The sequence below is a fragment of the Humulus lupulus genome, chromosome 9 (assembly GCF_963169125.1).
Source record: "Humulus lupulus chromosome 9, drHumLupu1.1, whole genome shotgun sequence".
Taxonomy (NCBI): Eukaryota; Viridiplantae; Streptophyta; class Magnoliopsida; order Rosales; family Cannabaceae; genus Humulus; species Humulus lupulus.
In genome coordinates, this window is record NC_084801.1 from 183,172,753 (window position 1) to 183,191,331 (window position 18,579).

Consider the following 18,579-nt stretch of genomic DNA (forward strand, 5'->3'; position numbering starts at 1 on the left):
AATTTAAGAAGAGAAATCTCCGAATTTTATCAAAAAGATAACAAAGAATTTTATGAATGTTGGGAAAGATTTAAAGATTTATTATTAAAATGTCCCCACCGTGGTTTTGAAAAATGGAGACTTGTGAAATATTTTTATGATGGTTTAACCCTTTCAAACCGACAAATGATTCAATCTATGCATACTGGAAAATTTTTAAAATTGCAAGGGCAATAGGCTTGGGACGCTCTTGAAGAATTGTCTGTTAATTCACAACAATGGAATTATTCTGAGCCTAGGTCTAGAGCCAACCCTTCACCGAAAAGAGAAGGAAAATATGAAATAAAAGAAGACAGTGATTTAAGAACATCATTTGATAAATTAGCAAGAAAAGTAGAAGCCTTAGTAATAAGTCAATCTATGAATTCCCATGTGCAACCTAAAAAAGATGTTTTTTCTTTATGTGCTAGTTCATGTCATAATGCTCAATCATGTCCTTCTTTTATTGAAACATTTTCTGAAGAGGCTAATGCTTTACATTCATATGGAAAACCTTCTTCTGATAGCCCATTTTCCAACACATACAATCCAAATTGGAGAAACCATCCTAATTTTTCATGGAGACAAAACCAACCACAAATGAATAAAGGAAACCAATTCAACATGCCAAATCCAAATCATGCCCAACCAAGTCAACCTTACCCTCCACAAAGAAAACATTCCTTAGAAGACACCTTACAACAATTCATGGAATCCACCCAACAAATCTTACAAAATCAGTCTCAATCCATTGCCAAACTCGAGACACAATTGGGTCAACTTGCTAATGCTGTAACCGAGAGAGAAAGAGGAAGATTTCCTAGCCAACCCATCCCAAATCCTAAAGGCCAATATGAAATAGGAGCCCCTAGTCATAAAGAAGAAGCTAAGTCTATTTCAACTCTTAGGTCCGGAAAACAAATTGTCAAACCCGATTACATACCTCAAGTTGAAAAAGACCAAAGCCAACCTCAAAGTTCCAACACAAATGACCTTTCAAAAGATGATGCTCAAATCCTTCCTTCCATCCCAAAAGCTCATTTTCCACAAAGATTAATTCCACTCAAGAAAGGCAACCAATATAGTGACATCTTAGAAGTTTTTAAACAAGTAAGCATCAACATTCCTTTCTTAGATGCCATTAAACAAGTTCCTGCCTATTCTAAATTCTTAAAAGACCTTTGCACTGTTAAAAGAAACACAAATGTTCCAAAAAAGGCGTTTTTAACTGAACAAGTTAGCTCCATAATTCAATATAAAAGCCTTGTGAAATATAAAGATCCCGGTTGTCCAACAATTTCATGCATCATTGGCGATCATTTTATTAACAAAGCTTTACTTGATTCAGGAGCTAGTGTGAATTTATTGCCTTATTCTGTGTATAAACAACTTGGTCTACGAGAATTAAAACCAACTTCTATAACACTTCAATTAGCCGATCGTTCAGTGAAAATCCCTAGAGGTATTGTAGAAGTTGTTTTAATTAAAGTGGATAAATTCTATTTCCCTGTGGACTTTATTGTTCTTGACACTCAACCTGTTGAAAATGCTCATGCTCAAATACCCATCATTCTAGGTAGACCATTTTTAGCTACATCTAATGCAATTATCAACTGTCGTAATGGTGTATTGAAATTATCTTTTGGAAACATGACTGTTGAATTAAATGTTTTTAATGTTCCTAAATCAGTTGAGTGTGAGGAAGTGCATGGAGTTAACATGATAGGGAGTATGTGTGAAGATGATGGAAATGACTTACTTGATTTTTGTGAAAAATACTTTGGTATGAACTTGCATATTGATGATTTTAATGATGATGTGAATTCTTTGTTAGAGTCTATACCCTTAAATGAAACCAAAGTTGAACCCTTTTCACCCTTAGATCATGTTCAATCAATTTCCGAGTCTCCAAAGTTAGACCTTAAACCTTTGCCAGAAAATTTAAAATATGCTTTTCTATGAGAGTCTGAAACCTTGCCTGTTATCATAGCATCTGCTTTAGATAAAGAACAAGAAGATAAATTTTTAAATGTCCTTAGAAAACATAAGGAAGCCATAGGTTGAACTATTGGAGACATCAAGGGAATTAGCCCATCCATATGCATGCATAGAATCCATCTAGAAGAAAATGCTAAAACCTCTCGGGAATGTCAAAGAAGGTTAAATCCAAATATGAAAGAGGTCGTTAGGGAAGAAGTACTTAAACTGTTAGATGTAGGTATCATTTACCCTATTTCTGGTAGTCAATGGGTTAGTCCAGTCCAAGTAGTGCCTAAAAAGTCTGGGATCACAGTTATTGAAAATGAGAAAAATGAATTAATCCCTACTCGAGTACAAACGAGGTGGAGAGTGTGTATAGACTATAGGAAGCTAAATAATGTTACTAGAAAATACCACTTTCCTTTACCCTTTATTGATCAAATGCTTGAACGTTTAGCTGGCCATGCATATTATTGTTTTCTTGATGGCTATTCGGGATATAACCAAATCCCCATTGCCCCTGAAGATCAAGAAAAGATTACCTTCACTTGCCCTTTTGGAACCTTTGCATATCGTTGCATGCCTTTTGGTCTTTGTAATGCTCATGCAACTTTTCAAAGATGTATGATTGCAATATTTTCTGATATGGTTGAAAGAAATCTTGAAGTGTTTATGGATGATTTTTCTGTGTTTGGAAATTCTTTTGATGACTGTTTGCACCATCTTTCTCTTGTTTTAATTCGCTGCAAAGAAAAGAGTTTAGTTCTTAATTGGGAAAAATGTCATTTTATGGTTAAAAAAGGAATTGTTTTAGGTCATGTAATCTCATCTGAGGGAATAGAAGTTGATAAAGCAAAAGTTGACCTTATTTCAAAACTTCCCCCACCTAAAACAATAAAAGAAATTAGATCATTCTTAGGCCATGCCGGTTTTTATAGAAGATTCATAAAAGACTTTAGCAAAATTTCACGCCCATTATGTCATTTGCTAGGAAAAGAAAATGCTTTTGTCTTTGATAATGATTGCCATGTTGCCTTTGATAGATTGAAATCCCTTTTGACTAGTGCACCTATTATTCGCCCTCCTGATTGGAATATTCCTTTTGAAATAATGTGTGATGCTTCTGATTATGCTATTGGTGCTGTTCTAGGACAAAGAATTAACAAGTTACCTCATGTAATCTACTATGCTAGCAAAACTTTGAACGATGCTCAATTAAATTATTCTACAACTGAAAAAGAATTGCTTGCGGTTGTGTTTGCATTGGAGAAATTTAGGTCTTATTTGTTAGGATCTAAAATAATTGTCTATTCTGATCATGCTACATTGAAATATCTCTTGTCGAAAAAAGATGCTAAATCTCGCTTAATTCGTTGAATCTTGATTTTACAAGAATTTGATTTAGAGATACGAGATAAAAAAGGTTATGAAAATGTTGTTGCTGATCATTTATCTAGAATTATTGTTGAGACTAATAATGACTCCACCACTATAACTGAAACTTTTCCTGATGAACAACTCATGCATATATCTTCTTTGCCTTGGTATGCTGACATTGTGAATTATTTGGTCACTAGTGAAATTCCTTCTCATTGGTCTAAGCATGACAAATCTAAATTTTATTCTGAAGTGAAAAATTTCATGTGGGATGATCCTTATTTGTTTAAATATTGTCCTGATCAAATAATAAGGAGATGCATTCCAAATTGTGATCAAACTAAAATCATATCTTTTTGTCATGATCATGCATGTGGTGGACATTTTAGTGGTAAGAAAACTGCTTTGAAAATTTTACAATGTGGATTTTATTGGCCTACTATTTTTCATGACACTTATGTTTATTGCAAATCTTGCGAACGTTGTCAAATGTTAGGAAGTGTAACTAGAAGAAACATGATGCCTTTGAATCCTATCCTTATTGTTGAAATATTTGATGTTTGGGGCATTGATTTTATGGGTCCATTTCCTAACTCCTTTGGTAACTTGTACATTCTTGTTGGTGTTGATTATGTGTCTAAATGGGTTGAAGTTGTTGCATGCCACACAAATGACCATAAAGTTGTGCTTAAGTTTTTGAAAGAAAATATTTTCTCCCGTTTCGGCTCACCACGTGCTATCATTAGTGATAACGGTACACACTTTTGTAATAGATCTTTTGAGCATTTAATGAAACAATATGGTATTACACATAAAGTCACTACACCTTATCACCCACAAACTAGTGGTCAAGTTGAAATATCAAATAGGGAAATTAAGCACATCTTAGAGAAAACTGTCAATCCAACTAGGAAAGATTGGTCCTTAAGACTCATTGATGCATTATGGGCATATCGCACTTCATACAAAACACCCATTGGAATGTCTCCCTATAGACTTGTGTATGGAAAGGCATGTCACTTACCCGTTGAGCTAGAACATAGAGCCTATTGGGCCATTAAGCAATTGAACTTTTCCTTAGACAAAGCAGGTGAGAGAAGAAAGCTTCAATTAAATGAGTTAGAAGAGCTTAGGCATGATGCATATGACTATTCCAAAAAATATAAGGATCGAATGAAGATTCACCATGACAAAAACATTTTGCGAAAAGATTTCTCTCCTGGTCAAAAATTCCTTTTATACAATTCTCGTTTGCATCTCTTCCCGGGGAAGTTACGCTCTAGGTGGGTAGGTCCATACATTGTTCGCACTGTTTTTCCACATGGAGCCATTGAAATTGAAAATCCTAATAATGGTACTGTATTCAAAGTGAATGGACAAAAATTGAAACCATTTTTAGAATTGAAAACTGCTAAAGTGGATGAAATCTTTCTTGAGGATCCTATTTACCATGGTCCTTGATCGCTCTCATCAATTATTGGTAAATGTGTGTTTTATTTATGTTTTAGGTTAACTTCTTGTTTTGATTTTTGTTTCCTTTTTGTTGCACTCTTGACAATGCTCCATGATGAGGTACGACCATTCTAAACTCTAAACTTTTTCACACTTCGATTTATATTTGTATTTTGATACATTGAGGACAATGCATAAATTCAGTTTGGCGGTAGTGGGTTTATATGGTTATTTTTTTTCATGTGTTTGAAAATGGTAGAATTTAAAAAAAAAAATTTGAATGGTGGAGTATCTATTTTATATATTAATTATAAAAAAAACAATAAAATATTATCTTTCTAGTAATATATATATATAGTTTTGTGCTTTTATACTTTATTTTCTATCAAAAAAAAAAAACCCTTTTGGTGATATCCGTTTTTCCTATGATAATACCCTTGATTGAGTTTGATTGTAGTTTAAAAAATATATATGAATCTTTATTAAGCTTTGTATTTAATTCTTGGGTCAATTTTGCTTAAAAAAATGAAATTTTGAAAAATAATTATTCATCATAATATGTGAAAATAAATAGTTTGTTACAACAATTTTTCAAAAATTCACATACTAACTTGATAAATAGTTTTGGACTTCTAATTTAAAATATATTTTCAAAACAAGATTGACTATGGAATTAATTACATAAGGTTAATTTTGATTCATATTTTTTTATAAATTATTCTCAATGTGCAATCTTTGAGGACATTTTTGATATCACCAAATAAAAAAAATGTGTTTTTTTTATTTTTTATTTTGCTTGAGAGCTAGCAAAATTCTAAGTTTGGGGGTGTGATAACTCTAGGAATTAGAGTTATTTTACCACATTTTTTAAGCTAAAAATGATTTAGTTCTTAAGTTTTTAATTAAATTATTAAGTTTTAATTACTTTTTGAATTTACTAGCTTTAATTTAATTTTATATACTTTTGTGTGCTTTTATAATTATTTTGTTGTAAAATGTTGTAATTAATTATTTGAATTATTATTGTTAAGATAGTGGTAAAAAATGTTGTATTATTGAGCTTAATTGTTAAATATAAATTAAGTTATAATTAATATTTTCAAAATAATTTACTTGATTTATTCTATAGTGAAAATATTTTATTATGATTTATTTTATATTTATTTTGTAGGGAAATTATGGTATTTTTGGGCTTTAAAAAAATGAGGAAAAGAAGAAAAAAAGTGGTATTTTTGCCATCACCCATGCCTCCTCTGCCCAGCTGTTGGGCCCGCTTGCTACAGTATCCTTCGGCCCAACAATGAAGACTTTCAGCTCACCTGAAGCCCAGCTCCAAGGCCCATTCAGCCACTCACGCCTGATACACGTTCAGTCCACCAGCTTCCCAACCTGTAGAGTCCAAGAACTTTACTTAGCTAGTTATTTAGTAGTATTATAGTATGTTTAGTATTATCTTTGTAACTGTGGATTTTTGGTTCAGACCGGGAATTATTTGGACACTCATAGTAGTACTTATAGATTTTCTAAGTTTAACCTATAGTTTAAGAATATTAAGTATAACCTAAGGTTTGATTAATGTGACTGATATTAAGGATTATATTTATTATATTATAAGGTTTAGACATCAACCAATAGGATTTTAAGCACATGTTATGAATGGTGATTAAGGACTAAGTATTTTTTAGGATTAAATTTAATAAGGAGTAAAGTTTGAATGTTATAGGGTCAGTCAGCAGCTTTGAATACGTTGAGGGCTTAGTCAAGGCTGTTTACTCCATTCAAACTTAGCTAAAAATGTGTAATTTTGTGTTTAATTATTCAGCGTATGCCGATATATCGCAGCTATAGGGGGCGATATATCGCAGCACGTAGATACGGAAAACACGAGACGATGCACGGTCGCCTCGGGCATACTAGCCCAGGCGATATATCGCCTACAGGGGGCGATATATCGCCTCCACCAGCATGTTTTCAAACACTTTTGAATTCTTTTCCTTTCAGCCATTCAAACTCCTTCAACAGTCCAGCATCTTTTGAACGAGTCTTCAGCCTCTGCTGAACGATTATTCAAATGATTTTCACCTAAAAAGCCATTATTTTTATTCAAGTAAAATCAAGATGCTTTCATTCCCAAACTCTATAAATAGGACCTAGTACCCAGCCATTATTCACCTTTTGCTCTAAGTTCAGAAGCTGCTAGTGTTAAGTGAGTGTGAGAGTGTAAACACCTGGTTTGGGAAAATCATAAGCTTAAACATCATAAGCTTATCAAACACTTTGGGAAGTGAGGTTCTATAGTATTTCGGTTGAGGTGTAGATTGGTCTTTCAAGTCTTTGAGGTAACCAAAACTCTAGTTCATTTCTGTATTATGTTATTTTCTTCCTCATAGTCTTCTACTCAATCTCTAACCTTAATCTTCATTTTGGTTAGGGGATCTAAGTTCTTGAAGCACATAAGTTTGGTAAGTGTGACTTTTAATGGTTTAGTCTTTCCATCCCTTTCATTTCATCTCCTTTCTTCTTTAGGCTCACTCTTTCTTATGGTTTTAGGAGTGTTCCAAAAAGTCCCAACTCAGTCCATTATATCCCGGTAACTTTGGTAAGGAAAATAGGCTAGAATCTATATGTTTATGTTTATGTTATCTTATGTGTTATGTTATGATATGTTATGAATATGTTATGAATGTGTATGTTTGTAGGCTTGGGCTTATGCCCTATTTGACTAACAAGACCCCAAAAAGATTGTGGGCATATGCCTATTTAGCTGGTAGGACCCCACTAATCTCATGGGCATAAGCTTGTTTAGTCTATGGGACCCTAAGTAATAATGGCCATTATAATAAGTGTATTATGTGTTATGATATGTCTTTACGTTCATTATGAAATTTATGTGTATGACTATGTGTTAGATTTTCCTTGCTGGGCATTAGGCTCATTCCTTTCTGTTTATGTGCAGGAAATAAGCTTTAGAGGCGGAAAGATTCGTGACGCTTAGAGGATGTGTATCGATGGTGAATGGAGTCAAGGGGCCGAGCGTTATTCGATTCGAGGATGTAGTCTTGTTTATGTTTTTATGGTTTTAAATGTATTTTCCGCATTTTCTACGTAACTCTTTTCCCTTAAGTTATTTTTGTTTTAAAGACAATGGGTACCCATATCCTACTAAATTTTATGAAAGTAACCTTTGTTTCTACAAGTTTATAATAAATTATGGTATTTTCGCAAATGTATGTTTTAGTAAGACTTTGTATGTATAGTTCGATAATGGTCCAAGAGTCTAGATTAGTGGGTCATTACACAACCGAAAGCCTCTCCTGCTGCCACATGTCCCTGCCTTCACCCAATGTTTAGCAGCTCCAGCATCTCAACACCACAGAAGGCCCAATGCCAATCTTCATATGCTTCCAACGCCAGCCCTCCTGCCAGCCGTGTGAAGCTCTCCCAGCCGAAACCATCAGCTATTCAGCAAAGCAAGAAGGCCCGTGCCTCTCATCACTTCCTGGGCCCGCCTATTGCATTCAACCTTGCCCCATAGCCCATTCGGCCCACATGCCAGAGCTACCTAAACCAGCTGCCAAATAGCCACCAAAATGCCAAAAATCATGTTTTTCATTCCCAATATTTTTCACTCAAATATCAATTCACTCTTCCCTATTTTTCTTACCTAAATAAACATTCTTAATTCATTTTTTACCATAGCTTTTCACTAATCTTTTACCTAACCAAACATTTCATCTTTCCAAGACTCTTACACTTACTCTATTTATCCTACCACTTCCCAACACAATTAAATTAATCAATTTATTTATTTTAATTTGATTAATTTAATATCCATATTTTGCCTATAAATAGAGTCTTGTAAGACCATTTGGGGGCTCTTCTTCTTCATCTTTTCAACATCTTCTACACATATTTTTCTCTCTTCTTTTCACTATTTTTCTCTACCATTTTCATCTTTTGAAGAGCATGTCAAGTATGTTATTTTGTCATTTTTATTTCAATCTAGTTATTCGCTTCTAATCTTTTTCAAAGGTTATTAAAATGATGATGAAGCAAAATGTAACTAGATAGTATTTTTTGTTGTATGTTGATTTCCCATTTGTACAACATTGTTTATGGATTTTTCTATCAAAGATATGCATTTTTCATCTAGTGTTGATTGTTAAAGCATATTACACTTAGTTCTTCATTATGCAAAAATATGATATTCTTTGATTAAATGTTTTTCATTAAATTGTTCACATCTAATTCTTAGAGCATAAGTATCATATATTGCCTAAACATAATCTCTTTGATTTTTTGTAGTTTCATTAGGTTGTAACACAACTAATGCTTAGAAATTATATCTTATATAAGTGAAGAAAAATCCTACATTTTTGAAAGAGTAACTTGTGCTTGACTAGAAAATATATTTTGAAAAAATATATAGTGTGATTTATTTCAACTATATCAAAACTTGGGAATCAATATACTTATAAATACTATTGAACTTGCATTTTGTGGATTCTAAAATCTTAATAATCTTATTTTACATATCTCATTTGAAAACCATTTTTATCGTTAATATTTTTATTACTTGTCTTTTATTTTTCTAAAACAAAATCTCATCAAATATTTGGAACTAGGTTAGAATATTCTTGCTTTGTTTGAAATAGTTTCTTTTGATGTTAGTCAACTCCCATGGGTTCGACCTCGTACTTACATGAACATTATATTCCGAAACGATTAGTGCACTTGCGAGTTTAAATATTAAAACACCCTCTTTTGGGTTCAACACGCTGTCAGATACAATCACCGAAAATCAAGGTGCTTTTGTCGAAGGCAGGCAGATTTTGGATACAGTTTTGATTGCGAACGAGGCAGTGGAGGAATATAGAAGTAAAGGGAGAAAAGGCTGGGTGTTCAAAATAGATTTCACTAAAGCTTATGATTGTGTGGATTGGGGTTTCTTGGATTTAGTTTTGGAAAAGAAGGGCTTTGGTGAAGTTTGGAGGGGGTGGATGCGTGGGTGTTTATCTTCCACTTCTTACTCTGTCTTTGTTAACGGGCGTCCTAGGGGAAAGTTTAAAGGTTACAGGGGTCTCCGGCAGGGAGATTCTTTGTCTCCTTTCTTGTTCACTTTGATAGTGGATGTTTTGGGAAGAATGGTAGATAAGGCTAAAAGCGTCTCAGCATTTAGAGGGTTCTCAGTTGGCAAGGATAAAGTCGATATGAGCCATCTTCAGTTTGCAGACGATACGATCTTCTTTGCAAATGATGAGGAGTCCTTGGTGGTCCTCTTGGACATTCTAAAGGTCTTTGGTGTAGTTTATGGGTTATCTATCAATTTGCAGAAATGTCAGCTTCTGGGGATTAATTTGCAGGAAGAGTTGGTTGTTCAGAAAGCTAGTGAGATTGGGTGTGAAGTGGGCCAGTGGCCAATTCAGTACTTGGGCCTTCCTTTGGGGGCTTCCCCTCGCTCCAAAGGTTTCTGGGACCTGGTTATTTCTAAATGTGCTAATCGGTTGGATTCATGGAAGAGTTCTTTTCTGTCGAGAGGTTGGCGGCTGACTCTCATTCAATCAGTTTTGTCTTCCCTTCCCCTGTACTATTTATCGCTCTTTTGTATTCCTAAGAAGGTGGCAATGGGTATTGAGAAATTGATGCGCGATTTTTTATGGGAAGGTGCTGACAAGTCCGGTGCCGATCATTTGGTTTCTTGGAACGATGTATGTACTTCTCGTAGTCACAGGGGTTTGGGGATTGGGAATTTGGTTTTGAGAAATAAGGCTTTACTCATGAAGTGGTTATGGCGGTTCCCCTTGGAAAATTTGTCTTTGTGGCACAGGGTGCTCAAAAGTAGGTATGGTGGAGATGGTGGCTTCTGGGATACAAATGGTGGGGGTAGGTTTTCTGTTCGTGGCCCGTGGAGAGACATAACTTTGTTGTATGAGGAGTATAGGCGCAGGGTCTTCTTCAAAGTGGGGAGGGGAGACAAACTACGCTTCTGGGAGGATACGTGGATTGGTGACTGTTCCTTGAGGTCGCGTTTCACTGATTTATTCAGGGTGTCCAGGGCGAGGAATGTTTCTATCAGAGACATGTTAGTGGTGGAAAATGGAAGTAGCTCAGGAGGACTAGGTTGGGATTTCAGATTTAGGAGGAATTTATTCAATAGGGAGGTTCCTAGCCTGGTTGAGTTGTTAGATTTGGTTCAGGATGTGCATCTACCGGATATTTTGGAAGACAAAAGGATTTGGCAACCAGACACTAGCGGGGTTTTCAGCTGCCAGTCGGCCTTTCATAGTTTGGCCTACGATCAGTTAGGGCCAGAATGGCCGTGGGCAAAGAGGTTATGGAAAAGTGGTGTTCCTTCCAAAGTTAAAGTGTTTAGTTGGTTATTATTCTTAGACAAGTTAAGTGTCAATACTACTTTGCAGAGGAGGAGACCTTTCCATTACTTGTCGCCAAATTGGTGTGTTATCTGTAAAAACAATAGTGAGTCAGTGGGTCATTTGTTTCTTCGGTGCTCGTTTGCCAGTGCTCTTTGGAATAAAGTTTTAAATGAGTTCGGGCTCTATTGGTGTATGCCTTTATCTTGTGCGCATTTGTTCCTTTCTCATTTTGAGGGAGGAAAGAGGTTACTGCGTTTATGGCAGTGTACCGTCCTTGCTAATTTTTGGGCCATTTGGTTGGAGAGGAATAGTAGGATCTTCCATGAGTTCTATTCTACAGTGGATACTCTTTGGGATAAAATCAAGTTCTGGGTAGCCACGTGGGTGTATAAAACGAAAGAGTTTGAGGGTGTGTTCTTTTTGGACCTTTGTAGGGAGTGGGTGTTTTTATAGTCGTAATTTTGTTTTTACTCTTTTTTGTTACCACGGTATTCCTCCGCCATAAGTGAGGGTTTTCAATGATTCTGAGAGGAGGTCGTTTCGATCTCTATCTCATTTATTTCAAAAAAAAAAAAAAAGTTGTTTAAGTGTGAGATGAGAACAAATTTCATTTTGTAAAATAAGAGCTTTTTCAGAGAGAGAAAGAGAGAGAGCTTGAGAGAGAAACACTTGGGTCTTGGGTGAGAGATTTCTTTGTACATGGTCAAGTGTACTTGGGGTTTTGCTTGGGTTCAAGGCATTGTAATCCATTAAGTGTAGAAGTTCTCTAGTGGTGATAAGTTGTAATCTTCATTGCTGTTTCATAGTGCAGAGAAGAACATCCCAAGGGGAGTTCAAAGAGGATGTAGGCTCAAGTTATTTGGGCTGAACCTCTATAATTCTTGGTGTTGATTTTATTGTGTTTTTCTTGCTGATTTTCCTATAGAATTTGTGCATGTTGTGTCTACTGGTTTGTTGATTTTGTGATTGTAGATGAAGCTGGTGTGAGGAAGGTGAATTCCCTAACAGTGGTATCAAGAGCCAGGTTTATTGGCAAAGTTCAGCTTCAAGATCAAAGGTGACAAAGAAGGGAAGAACTGGTTGAATCAAGTTCTTCATCAGAAAGTGACACAGAAAAAGTTTCAGTCAAGAAAGAAGTCCAAGAATCGAGTTCGAAGGTTCAAGAATCTGTTCAAAGTCTCTTGGATTGGAGTTATTGCAACAATATGAGTAATATGAAGCTTGAAATAGAGAGGTTTGATGGTAATGGAGATTTTAGAATTTGGAGAAGGAAGATTAAAAGAATGTTGGCTTCTCAAAAGTTATTGCGTGTTCTTGAAGATCCCATTTCATGGCCTGAAGGTACTACAAAAGATCAAAAAGAAGAAATGCTCGAATCAGCCATTGGTATTATGATTATTCATTTGTCGGACTCCATCATTCGAATGATTGATAAAGAAGACACTCCATCCAAGATTTGGAAGAAACTAGATGAGTTATTTCAGCAAAAGACTCTCACCAACAAAATCTTTCTTAAGGAAAGAATCTTTGGATTTAAGATGAGCAGTAGCAAGAGTTTGGAGCAGAATTTGGATGAGTTCCTAAGGATGAACATTGAGTTGGCTAACTCAGGAGAAGGAGAAGCTTTAAGTGATGAAAACCAAGCAATTATCATTTTAAATTCTTTGCCTGAATCGTTTAAGGAGGTCAAAAGTGCTATCAAGTATGGTCGTATATCAATTACTTTAGAAGAAGTAATTTCAGCATTGAAATCAAAGGATTTAGAGTTAAAATCAGAAAAATCTTCTTCACCAAACCTTGGAGAAAGCAACTACGCAAGGGGTCGATCACCACACAAAAACTCAAATGGCTATCATGGTAAAAGGCACAGCAAGAGCAGAGGTAGATCTGGTTCCAGAGGTCCAAACAATTCAAGGGCGTGTTTTCATTGTGGCAAGCTTGGTCACATGAAGAGAGATTGTTATCTCTGGCTTAGAAAACAAAAGGGCAGGAGTTCCGTCTGTGAAAGTGCTAGATCCATCTACGAGGGAAAATCTGAACATACGGATTCAACAAATATTGGAAAAGCTTGTAATGATGTTGAAGCTTTAATTTCAGCAACAGGAGAAAACGAAAAAGATTGGATCTTGGACTCTGGGTGTTCATACCATATGACTTTCAATAAAGAATGGCTTCAAGATTTTAGAGAGTTGAATGGTGGTAAGGTTATTATGGGGAATAATCAATCTTGCCAAGTAACTGGAATAGGCTCAATCAACATCAAAATGTTTGATGGTGTCAGTAGAACATTGAAGAATGTTAGGTATGTTCCTAATCTGTCTAGAAATTTGGTTTCACTAAGCGTGCTTGATGATGCAGATTATACAGTAAAGGTAGAGCGTGGAACCATGAAGATTTGTAGAGGTTCAATGGTAGTTCTTAAGGGAATTAAGAAGGACTCTCTATACTACCTAATTGGTGAAACAGTAACTGGCAGCAACACTTTAGCTGAGGCACCAGAAGATCACAAGGCAATCCTATAGCATAGGAGGCTTGGTCACATAAGTGATAAAGGCTTGCAAGTGTTAAAGCAACAAAGCTTACTTGGAAAGGATAAGGTGAGCAAGGTAGATTTTTGTGAGAATTGTGTCTTGGGCAAACATCACAGATTGGCTTTCAAAGTTGGGCAACACAATTCAAGGGGCATACTTGAATACCTACATGCAGACTTATGGGGTCTAGAAAAGACTCCAACAATTGGAGGTAACAATTACTTTCTTTCTATTGTAGATGATTTTTCTAGAAAAGTATGGGTGCATTTATTGAAACATAAAAATGATGCATTTGAGGCTTTTAAAAATTGGAAAATTCTTATGGAAAATCAAACAAATAGGAAGATTAAAATATTGAGGACCGATAATGGGTTAGAATTTTGCAATGAGATTTTTGATTCATATTGTAGAGAGAATGGTATTCAAAGACATAGGACTGTGAGATTAACTCCTCAACAAAATGGGGTGGCTGAAAGAATGAACCGAACACTACTTGATAAAACTAGATGTATGATGATTAGTTCAGGTATACCCAAGGGATTTTGGGGGGAAGCTATAATGACAGCTGCATATCTAGTAAATAGATGTCCTAATACAACTATAGAGTTTAAGACACCTAAAGAAAAATGGTCTAATAAACCACCAAACTTGTCTTACTTAAGAGTATTTGGGTGTGCTGCTTATGCACATCAAAGAGAGGGTAAATTAGATCCTAGAGTAGTTAAGTGTGTATTTTTGGGTTACCCATAGGGAACTAAAGGTTACAAATTATGGGTTAAAGAAAACAAAGGTTACAAACTTATAATCAGTCATGATGTTATATTTAAAGAAGATTGTTTTCCTTGTTTATCTTAAACTAACATTCCTGCAGGTCAAGAACAAAATAGTACTAACAATGCAGGTACAGTAGAGACTTTAGTTCAGATGGAAATAAGAGCACCCAACACAAATCAGGTGGAAGAAAATAAGATTCAGAACCCCACTCAAACTCTAGCTGAAATGCAACCAGAACAAAGTGTAGATGCATCTGAAATACATGCAGATCCGACTGCGTCATATCAGCTTGCAAGAGACAGAGTCAGGAGAGAACCAAAACCAGTCCAGAAGCTTACACTTACAACTTGGGATGACATGATAGCTTATGCAATGATGTCTGCACTTGAGTTAGCTAATTCAGAATCCAACTCATATGACGAGGCAGTAAAAGGTTCAGATTCAAAGCATTGGATTGATGCTATGAAGGAGGAAATGAGGTCTTTGTACAAGAATGATACTTGGACGCTGGTTAATAGACCCAAAGACAAGAATGTAGTAGCATGTAGATGGTTGTTCAAAGTAAAAGAAGGCATGAATGATCAAGAACCAGTGAGATACAAAGCAAGGTTGGTTGCTAAGGGATTCACTCAAAAGGAAGGAGTGGATTTTACAGAGATTTTCTCACCAGTCATTAAATATAAAACCATAAGAATCATGTTATCTTTGGTTGCCCAGTTCAATCTGGAACTTGACCAGATGGATGTAAAAACTGCTTTTTTACATGGTGACTTAGAAGAGACTATTTACATGGAGCAACCAATTGGGTTTGAGATGGTCAAAGGCCAAGATAAAGTTTGTTTGCTCAAGAGATCGTTGTATGGCCTCAAGCAATCACCTCGGCAGTGGTATAAACGTTTTGATGGGTTCATGATAAAGCATGGTTTTCAAAGAAGCTACTATGATCCTTGCCTCTACTTCAAAGGACAACAATTCAAAGATGTTGAGTATCTACTGTTGTATGTGGATGATATGTTGCTGATTAGTGACAAAAGGGACAAGCTGAATAAATTGAAGGCTCTTCTCAAAACAGAATTTGAAATGAAGGATTTGGGCATGGCTATAAAGATTTTAGGTATGGAGATCAAGAGAAATAGGGATCAACATACCATCTTCATCAGTCAAAAGTCTTATGTTGAAAAGGTTCTAAAAAGGTTTTCTATGAAGGGTGCTAAAGCTGTCAAACAGCCATTGACAAGTCAATATCAGCTTACAAATAGTGATTGTCCTAAAACTGAGTTTGAAAGGGAAGATATGGCCAAGGTACCTTATTCTAATGCTGTTGGAGCTATAATGTATCTAATGATTTGCACTAGGCCTGATTTATCACACTCTATTAGTGCTCTAAGTAGATTCATGGCAAACCCCAGAAGAATCCATTGGGATGCTATGAAGTGGTTGCTGCGTTATTTGATTAATACTACTAGACATGGGTTGGTGTACAAGCGGCATCTTAATCAGGTGGAAATCAGTGGGTTTGTAGACTCGGATTATGCTGTCGACCGAGACACTAGAAAGTCTACTACAGCCTATTACTTTCTAGTAAGTGGGAATTGTGTGAGTTGGAAGTCTCAACTACAATCTGTAGTTGCACTTTCAACTACTGAAGCTGAGTACATGGCTGCTACTGAAGCAATCAAAGAAGGTATTTGGATTCAAGGTCTTCTAAAAGAGCTACAAGTGTTCAAAGGAAAAGCTACAATTTTTTCAGATAGTCAAAGTGACATACATTTGTGTAAAAATCCAGTATTTCATGACCGGACTAAGCATGTGGAGATCAAGTATCACTTTATTCGTGACAAGGTCATTGAAGGTGTAATCAATGTCGAAAAAGTCCCCACAATAGAGAACCCCGCTGATGCTGGAACTAAGATATTGCCATTGAGCAAGTTTAACTACTGCCTAAGCTTGCTCGGAATTGATCATGGATGATAGTTGATGGCTGAATTGGGATCCTTGGGAAGTTATGTTTATCTCTGCAATCCATGTTTAATGAAGACCAAGGTGGAAATTTGTCAGAATATTTGGTCTGCATTAAACATCAATACACATCAGCAAAGTTACGTTTTTTCTTCCAGTCTTGTCTACCATTTCGTCAGATGAGTCTGCGTTTATTTCTGGTATTTTTAAAGTTAGATGACAGTTGTAAAACCCCTATAAATAAGTCTTATTATCTCAGTTGTTTAAGTGTGAGATGAGAACAGATTTCATTTTGTAAAATAGGAGCTTTTTCAGAGAGAGAGCTTGAGAGAGAAACACTTGGGTCTTGGGTGAGAGATTTCTTTGTACATGGTCAAGTGTACTTGGGGTTTTGCTTGGGTTCAAGGCATTGTAATCCATCAAGTGTAGAAGTTCTCTAGTGGTGATAAGTTGTAATCTTCATTGCTGTTTCATAGTGCAGAGAAGAACATCCCAAGGGGAGTTCAAAGAGGATGTAGGCTCAAGTTATTTGGGCTGAACCTCTATAATTCTTGGTGTTGATTTTATTGTGTTTTTCTTGCTGATTTTCCTATAGAATTTGTGCATGTTGTGTCTACTGGTTTGTTGATTTTGTGATTGTAGATGAAGCTGGTGTGAGGAAGGTGAAGTCCCTAACAATTTTTTTTTTAATAATATTCATTAATTGTTCAATCGCACAAAATCTATTACAAAAGGATATTGCTCGTAAAGCAAAACTATCCAACATAAGTTTACCAAGCCATTTACAATAAACAAAAGAAAGAAGATTCTAACAGCCACTTCAACAGGTCCAATTAGACACGAGTATCCAACGAGTACGAAGTACTTTTTGGACCTTATATTTTGTAAAATTGTTTAAATAGAACCCTAAACTTAATTTTGATCAAAGTTTTTTAAACTAAAATTATAAATAATTCACTAAACTAAAAATTAACAAAAGCACAATTATTCTATCTTTCATAACTTTTTGAATTAACTGATATTTATGCATTTATAAAATAATACATTATTTTAATTTATAGATATTTGCCACTGTGCACAATAATTGACGTGTCACCTAAGGTCAGACCTAAATTTGCTTTGTTCAAATTTTAAATGTTATAATTTGAATTATTTTATTTATTAAATTATTATTTAAAATAGATACTTTGATTTGATTAAATAATTAAATCTAAAACTGATCCGTTATTGACTGTGTCTATTTTAGGTTTACAAAAATATAATGTATCTTGATTTTAGACACATTATTCTATTTTTAGATAAGAAAAAGAATGATACACTCTCTTAGCATATCTCCTTCTCCAACCTTTCTTGATAGAATTTATATTGTCTACATCATCTTACGTGCCTACACACACATCCTAGTGTATTGAGCATTGGTTTGGAAGATTTTGGTGCAATTCCCTATATTGGATTTAAAAGATAGCTTAGACATTTGATAAGGTTCAAAAGGTATGGATCTAATCTATATGTTTGATTTAATGTATGTGTATACATATTGATCATGGGTTATAGTATTAAAAAGAATTTTTTGCAATCCACCTTCCGTTATACACTCTCATTTACGCATTTAATACCAACATATACTCCAGCTTTTATACCCAACACACTAATTCAAACCCACTCTCTCATCTTACCCAATCAAGATGCACCAAAATACACATTCATAGCCAACATCTCTCAGCCCCTCAAATTCCGAGAGTTCAATCTAAGAGATTTATTGCACCTACAAGAAACGATTAGGTTTCACGGAGCAATGTATGTCACCAAAACAAAAATTATACATTTACATTGACCAATAACCTTTGGATAGTGTCCATAATAGCCCCTTGCACCACTTCGACGACTTCGAATGATGACGACCCATGACCAATGAAGGATATGGAAGATCGACGGTGCGAAAGAAGTTCTCAACAATTGGTTGATGCCTTCACTGCAATGACACCTCTGATGGTTGGTCATAATGCCACTGTCATGATGTGTACTGCACACGATATCGCAGTAAAACATGGGGAAAAGCTGACAATATCGTCATTGGCCAACAATGATAGTTGCGACCCCGACGAGGACGCTAG

At 35.4% G+C, this 18,579-nt stretch overlaps 1 non-coding gene across 1 annotated transcript; it reads right to left on the reverse strand.

The window, feature by feature from the left end:
- LOC133802985 (small nucleolar RNA R71) lies at positions 1 to 107 on the reverse strand. Its single transcript, XR_009877725.1, has one exon. It is a non-coding gene; the product is annotated as a small nucleolar RNA R71 (small nucleolar RNA).
- Positions 108 to 18,579: the final 18,472 nt, after the last annotated feature.